Source organism: Staurois parvus, unplaced genomic scaffold, assembly GCF_062004578.1.
Source record: "Staurois parvus isolate SC_StPar_1 unplaced genomic scaffold, SC_StPar_1.0 ptg000394l, whole genome shotgun sequence".
Classification (NCBI taxonomy): domain Eukaryota; kingdom Metazoa; phylum Chordata; class Amphibia; order Anura; family Ranidae; genus Staurois; species Staurois parvus.
In genome coordinates this window covers 97,438-105,213 of record NW_028318190.1, presented here as the reverse complement: position 1 = coordinate 105,213, position 7,776 = coordinate 97,438, and the positions used below count along the sequence as shown (strand labels likewise).

General features: G+C 44.0%; 1 pseudogene; it reads right to left on the bottom strand.

The window, feature by feature from the left end:
• Positions 1 to 3,779: 3,779 nt before the first annotated feature.
• LOC149455376 (uncharacterized) lies at positions 3,780 to 6,749 on the bottom strand (annotated as a pseudogene).
• Between the last annotated feature and the right edge of the window lie 1,027 nt (positions 6,750 to 7,776).

The following is a 7,776-nucleotide window of genomic DNA, read 5'->3' as shown; positions in this document are numbered from 1 at the left end:
ATGCCATGTGCCACTTTCAGGTCTCCTCACACTGCTGGTGTGTAGAATTTTTTGACATAGGGTGCTGGCAGATTAAGGGCCTCCCATAGCTGCTGCCAGGCCCCTAATCTGCCATAGGCCCCTATATACCGCCTCCTCATGCTGCTGCCAGGTCCAGAGTCTGTCATGGGTCCCTGTACGGCCTCCCATTGCTGCTGTCTCCATCGCCACACTCTGCCATGTGCCACTTTCAGGTCTCCTCACACTGCTGGTGTGTTGAATTTTTTGACATAGGGTGCTGGCAGATTATGGGCCTCCTATAGCTGCTGCCAGGCCCCTAATCTGCCATGGGCCCCTATATACCGCCTCCTCATGCTGCTGCCAGGTCCAGAGTCTGTCATGGGTCCCTGTACGGCCTCCCATTGCTGCTGTCTCCATCGCCACACTCTGCCATGTGCCACTTTCAGGTCTCCTCACACTGCTGGTGTGTTGAATTTTTTGACATAGGGTGCTGGCAGATTATGGGCCTCCTATAGCTGCTGCCAGGCCCCTAATCTGCCATAGGCCCCTATATACCGCTTCCTCATGCTGCTGCCAGGTCCAGAGTCTCTCATGCCATGTGCCACTTTCAGGTCTCCTCACACTGCTGGTGTGTAGAATTTTTTTGACATAGGGTGCTGGCAGATTATGGGCCTCCTATAGCTGCTGCCAGGCCCCTAATCTGCCATAGGCCCCTATATACCGCCTCCTCATGCTGCTGCCAGGTCCAGAGTCTGTCATGGGTCCCTGTACGGCCTCCCATTGCTGCTGTCTCCATCGCCACACTCTGCCATGTGCCACTTTCAGGTCTCCTCACACACTGCTGGTGTGTATAATTTTTTGACATAGGGTGCTGGCAGATTACGGGCCGTCCATAGCTGCTGCCAGGCCCCTAATCTGCCATGGGCCCCTATACCGACTCCTCATGCTGTGACGTTGCAACAAGGTGGAATTCAACCCTACATATGTTAGACCGCCTTTACGAACAGCAAAAGGCCATCACAGATTTCCTGATGTTAAAAGCGGATAAAGGTATTCCCTGTGTAACTTAGATGTCAGCCATTGGCAGCTCATGCGTGACACCTGCGCTTGCTCAGGCCCTTTGAGGAGGCCACGCTATTCGTGAGTCGGCAGGACTATGGGATGAACGACGTCATTCCTCTGTTGCACGTCCTGGAACAAATGCTGTTAACAATGGCTGGTCAGGGTGCGGTAGACGTGGCGCACAGATCTCAACGCCACATGACCCCTGTGGGGGCAGGACAGGAAGAAGAGGAGGAGGTAGAGGAGGACATTGGTGCTCAGGAATTATTGAGTGAAATGGGTGGTTTTTCCACTCAGCGGACAGGAGTGGAGGAGCAGGAGCATCTGGTAGAGGAGGAGGAGGAGGAGACAGAGGACCCAGACGCACCGTGGCAGTATGCTGTGGAGATGGAGGCAGGGAGTCCCTCGCATTCCTTGGCACAAATGGCCCATAGCATGCTCGGTTGCTTGCGTAGCGACAGCCGAATAATAACCATCAGACAGAGGGATGACTTTTGGCTGTCCACCTTGTTGGACCCTCGCTACCGTTCCAAAATGGTGGCCTTTTTCACACCTGCTGAGAGGGAGGCCAAAATAACGTACTATAACAACCACCTATGTAGTCAGCTGGTCTCTGCCTGTCTGCGCCAACGTCCATCCTCAGACACTGTGGGCCCTGTGCGCTCGCGTTCCGCTGCCATGGCAGCAGGGGAGGGGTGGGGTGGTAGGAGCAGTGGCAGCTCCACCAGCAGCGGCTGCCTCAGTCTGCAGTCGATGATGAGTAGCTTTCTTCACCAGCGCAGTGAGGAAACTACTAACCAGCCGCAGCAGCAGCAGCAGCATCAGGTGGACCTGGAGCAGGACCTCAAACAACAGGCTTAGGCCTACTTGGACAGCACCCTGCCAACCGAGGTAGACAATCCCCTTGACTACTGGGCAACGAAACTTGACCTTTGGCCCCAACTAGCTGAATTTGCCCTTGAAAGGCTGTCATGCCCGGCCAGTAGCGTGGCATCGGAGCGCGTGTTTAGTGCGGCAGGAGGTATTGCAACTCCGCGGAGGACACGACTGTCCACCCAAAGTGTGGAGAGACTGACGTTTGTGAAAATGAATCAGGCGTGGATTAGTCTGGATTTCAAACCACCAGTTCCTGACACAACTGACTAAATCTGCCATGAATCATGCCCCAAACATGTGCCACTTTCAGGTCTCCTCACACTGCTGGTGTGTTCCATTTTTTGTCATAGGGTGCTGGCAGATTACGGGCCTCCCATAGCTGCTGCCAGGCCCCTAATCTGCCATGGGCCCCTATACCGCCTCCTCATGCTGCTGCCAAGTCCAGAGTCTCTCATGGGTCCCTGTACGGCCTCCCATTGCTGCTGTCTCCATCGCCACACTCTGCCATGTGCCACTTTCAGGTCTCCTCACACTGCTGGTGTATTCCATTTTTTGTCATAGGGTGCTGGCAGATTACGGGCCTCCCATAGCTGCTGCCAGGCCCCTAATCTGCCATGGGCCCCTATACCGCCTCCTCATGCTGCTGCCAGGTCCAGAGTGTGTCATGGGTCCCTGTACGGCCTCCCATTGCTGCTGTCTCCATCGCCACACTCTGCCATGTGCCACTTTCAGGTCTCCTCACACTGCTGGTGGGTTCCATTTTTTGTCATAGGGTGCTGGCAGATTACGGGCCTCCCATAGCTGCTGCCAGGCCCCTAATCTGCCATGGGCCCCCGTACCGACTCCTCATGCTGCTGCCAGGCCCGTAATCTGTCATGGGCCCCTGTTGTCGCTTGTTGGCATATTCCGCTCGTTCAGATGCTCCTTCTCCTGCTACTCCTCTTCACGGATTCCGTCAGCAGTCTTTCTTGGAATCCGTTTCCAAGAGACAACAGTTTGCGAGCACGCACCAGACGGTGCAGAAACTGAACGTCCTCCTGTCCAAGTTGCTGCTGCCAGGCTTGTAATCTGTCATGCGCCCCTGTACCGCCTCCTCATGCTGCTGCCAGGTCCAGAGTGTGTCATGGGCCCCCGTACCGACTCCAAATGCTGCTGCCAGGCCCGTAATCTGTCATGGGCCCCTGTACCACCTCCTCATGCTGCTGCCAGGTCCAGATTGTGTCATGGGTCCCTGTACGGCCTCCCATTGCTGCTGTCAGGCCTGTAATCTGCCATGGGCCCCCCTACCGACTCCTCATGCTGCTGCCAGGCCCGTAATCTGCCATGGGCCCCTGTACCGCCTCCTCATGCTGCTGCCAGGTCCAGAGTGTGTCATGGGTCCCTGTACGGCCTCCCATTGCTGCTGTCTCTATCGCCACACTCTGCCATGTGCCACTTTCAGGTCTCCTCACACTGCTGGTGGTTACCATTTTTGTCATAGGGTGCTGCATGGCCTCCCATTGCTGCTGCCTCCACCGCCACACTGTGGCTCCACACTCTGGTTTTGGCCCCGTGACTGGCCAAATGAGTGAAGTGTGCGGTGATTCTAAGATCGACGGCACTCATCTGCATGTCATACTGCCTGACAGTATTATTTCTCTTCCCCAGCAGACTCCAAGGGCATTTAAATTAAAGGTACAGTGTTCAGCACTAATATTAAGTCTCTCTGAAGCCTAGAAACACCCTTTTTTAAGTTAAATTCACAGCGAATATATTCGACTCGAATCGATTTTTTTCTACGAATTCGCCGAATCAGTCGAATCGAATTTTTGAATACTTCGCTCATCTCTAAATATTATATATACATTCATACTTCATTCATGGCCCAACTATACACGCTCTGAATCAGTTGTTCCAGATGCACCATTTTCTATAACCAGGTCAGTTAGGTCAGAGGTAACCTTCCTTCTAATAATACCTGACAGGATTTTTTCACCTTCTTTCATTTGTTTCTTAATCAATTTGTAAAATCGTTTCATTCTAATCATAATACAAATTTGAAATAAAATACATAAAATCATAATAATAAATATAATAATTAATGGGTGTAATAATATATTTCCAACAGCTGCTGTTACTGAAGTTTTTCCCCACATTGATACAGTATTTTTAAATTTTGACCACCATGAACGACCTGAAAATTCAGATCAATCATGTTCTATCTCTAGTAGATTTCCTTGTTCATGCTTAAATATTATTTCTGCTTTCTGAAGTTCTTCAGACAAAGCAATTAATAATCCCTTATCCTTTTGTATGATCTCTGCCCATTCCTTCCATGGAAACTCATCTACTTGAGATATATTGTATTGTATAGGTAGAACACTCACATTTTTCATAAGTATATTAGTTAAATTTACTCTAGTTCCATTTAAACTAATTCCTGTAAGATCTCCTTCTATACAATACAAGCCTCGACTCAGGATATCTGTATGTGTGCAGGATAGGAAGAAAGCTTTAACTGTTTCAGTGTCTGTCATGACTTGAAAACAGACTTTCCTCTTTCCTACAACAGTGACTAGGTCAAATGAAGTTTTTACTTTTTCTATTCTTGCTGTACATAATGAATGATTATGAAAACAAGAGTGAAAAATACTTTTGTCCTGATTAGGCAAACATATTACTTTTGATTGAAAATGTAAACAAGAAGATAAATCTAGTTGTTCTGGTTCAGATGTATTAGTATCCAAAGCAAAATCTACAAACTGTAATTGATAATATAACAACTGAGTATTACTAACTGGCAATCCTAAGACTGTAACTGGAACTAACATTTGTTCTTTCCCAGCAATGGGAATCATTGAGGTACCAAAGCATTCATGTTGATTACATCCTACCCATTTATTTACCCATAAATCTGTATGATTTTTTGCAAATACATATTCATTAGGTAAACTTTGCAAAAGACGTAGAGGAGTTATTCCACTTTGGAATGCTTGTGCAATTATTTTAAAATTGGTAGAATACTCTGTCTGTATTTCTAGACATGGCTATGTGGGAATGTTGTTCTCTGTCCATTACATTCAAAGTAACATCTTGTAAGTGGACTACAGCTGGGCCTATAACCGTAGCTGTCTTCATTAACATATTTTCTAATATTTGATTTACATTTCTTTGAACTTTAATACTTTTACTACCCACTAAGCCCGCTGTTTCCAGATCAGACTTTAATGTATTAATATCCATACTATTGGTAATACTTCCAATAGTACCAACTCCACCTAAAATTCCTTCTACGATACCTCGTTTATTCCTGTTGTTATTTTTATTATTAGCTCCAAACCATTTATCCATACCCAATTCCATATTAATTAAGTATTCCTGACATTGAGGATACTTTGATGAAATTTTCCATTCAGAAACATTAAATTTCCAAAGTATAATCACAAAATGTCCTTCTCTTAAGAGAGGTCTGGGTTGGAAATGATTAATTTGAAATGGACTAGAAGGAATAAATTTTTCATCAGTACACTTAATGTTCTTAGGAGATGAAATTATAACATTCGCATTATCACATTTCATTGGATTATTTTCTAATGATATGCAACATTCATATATGCCTCTGTCATTAAGATTTGGACTACTGTGTTGATAAATAAAGTTATTGTTAGTCCAATCTACATTTCCAAGATTACTCTTACGAATTATATTAGTAGAGCTATGGAAAAGACTACCCAAAAATTCACCATTTCTTTTCCAAGTTAATAAGGAATTTTGAGGTAAATATATTTGTGTAGTACATATCAAATTTAAATCATCCTTTCCTTCAATAATTTTAACAGCTTGAGGAGATACTTTTATATCTGGAATAATCAAGTCTACAATTGAAATAGTCACTCTCACTTTAACGTGAGCTGAACCTCTTGTTATTTGAAAATCCTATACTCTAATTACATCTCCTTCTTCATCTCCTGTAATCTTTAAATGTTCAGGATCCATAAACTGTAAATAATATTGGGTCAAAAACCAAATATCTGTTTTGGATCCTCCTACAGAAGAAGAACCTACTCTATCTCCAGTTACATCGCCAGTCCAAATTGTAAACTCATTTCCTTTTAAAACTATGGACCAAAATCCCATCTCAGTTAAATTACATTCATATGTACCAGTTTTATTATTATGTACATATGATCCTTGCATTTTTGTAAACTTTGTTTTAGATTCTATTCTAGCTTGCATTTCAATAGAGTTACTATGAAGAAAATAAAATTGCATACAACAAGTAGCTCCATGACCTATACAAGCAAGTCCATACAAGTCTACAGCTGTGTCAATGTCACTGTATCTTGGAAAATGTCTCTTGTTTCTGGATAAAGGCAATTCTCTTTTATGCAGGGTCTCAGACTTGTTCTTCTCTGCTGGGCTGGAAAAAGTCATATACCTTTTTAGGAATAAAAATGTCATTAATGAGAAAAGGAGTCCTGTTATGACGAATTTTCTCCTTTTAATGTACTTTCTTTCTTTCCAATTTTCTGATGTTGTCAGTATTTCTTTTTGGAGTTTGATGTTCCTCCATATTTGATTATCAGATGTCATTTCTGCAAAAGAAATGCAGTATCATTATCTTGGCATAAACAACTTGCATTGATCAGTGTGAACCCATATTTTTTGTTGTCTCCGTGCATTTTTAACAGAATTGAGAGGTCTTTGGACTTGTATCATTACACCAAGTGTGTCCAAAATTTCAAAAGGACCTTCCCAATTACTTTGCCACGGCCCACTTTTTCTAAATGTTTTAATCATGACTTGTCCACCTTTCTCAAATTTTGAGGAGTGTGGAGAGATCATTTTCTGCATGTGAGCAGCTGCATGTGGCAAAATGGCGTTTAGATTGTCTTGCAACATCTGTAACCATTTGGTTTTCTCAATTGCTTCTTTCTGCGGAGTTGACAAAAAACACGGTTCATGTGGAAAAACAAGCGGCATTTTTCTACCTGTCATCAGTTCAAATGGACTGTATTGTGTAGATGAAGATGTTGTACTTCTGATACTCATCAGAACAAAGGGTACGGCATCTACCCATGTATGTCCTTTGTCTAACAACACAACAGCAATTCTGGATTTGATAGTCCTGTTCATTCTTTCCACAATACCTGCAGATTGCGGATGGTATGGAACATGAAATCTTTGCTGGATTCCCAAAATTTTACACATTGCCTGCATTACTTTACCTGTGAAATGAGTTCCACGATTTGAACTGATGTCAATTGGGATCCCCCAAGTTGGAAAAACATGATTTATTAACATTCTTGCAGTTGTTAGTGCATCGTCTGTGCGTACAGGTAAAATCTCAACCCATTTTGAGAAAACATCAACAATTATCAGAGCATATTTGAAACCATTTTTTCCTGTTGGTAATGGTCCTATATAGTCAAGTTGTAATGTGGACCATGGACCATTAGCTGGAGGAGTTCTTTGTAAAGGAGGTTTCTGTCCTTTTGGCCTGGGGTTCATTTGAGCACAAATAAGACAAGATTGAATTACATTGTCTGCAGTCTCATCCATTTTTTCCCAGAAAAATTTCTCTTTGAGAATCTCTAACAATCTCTGCTTACCTATATGGCCTAAACTTTCATGATTGTATTTTGTGAACTCCACTTGTAAATGTTTTGGTATGACAGGACGCAGAACCCCGTTACAGTCATGAAACAAAATCTCGTTTTCAAAAACAAAGGAAGATTCTGTATCAACCTGAGAAGCAGAAAGGGACGAGTCCTTTTTCTGTTCTTCTGCAAATGAGGGGATCTGTGTATCTGTTTTTCTGACTGTGTTTACTGAAACTACTTCAGATGGAGTCTCTGA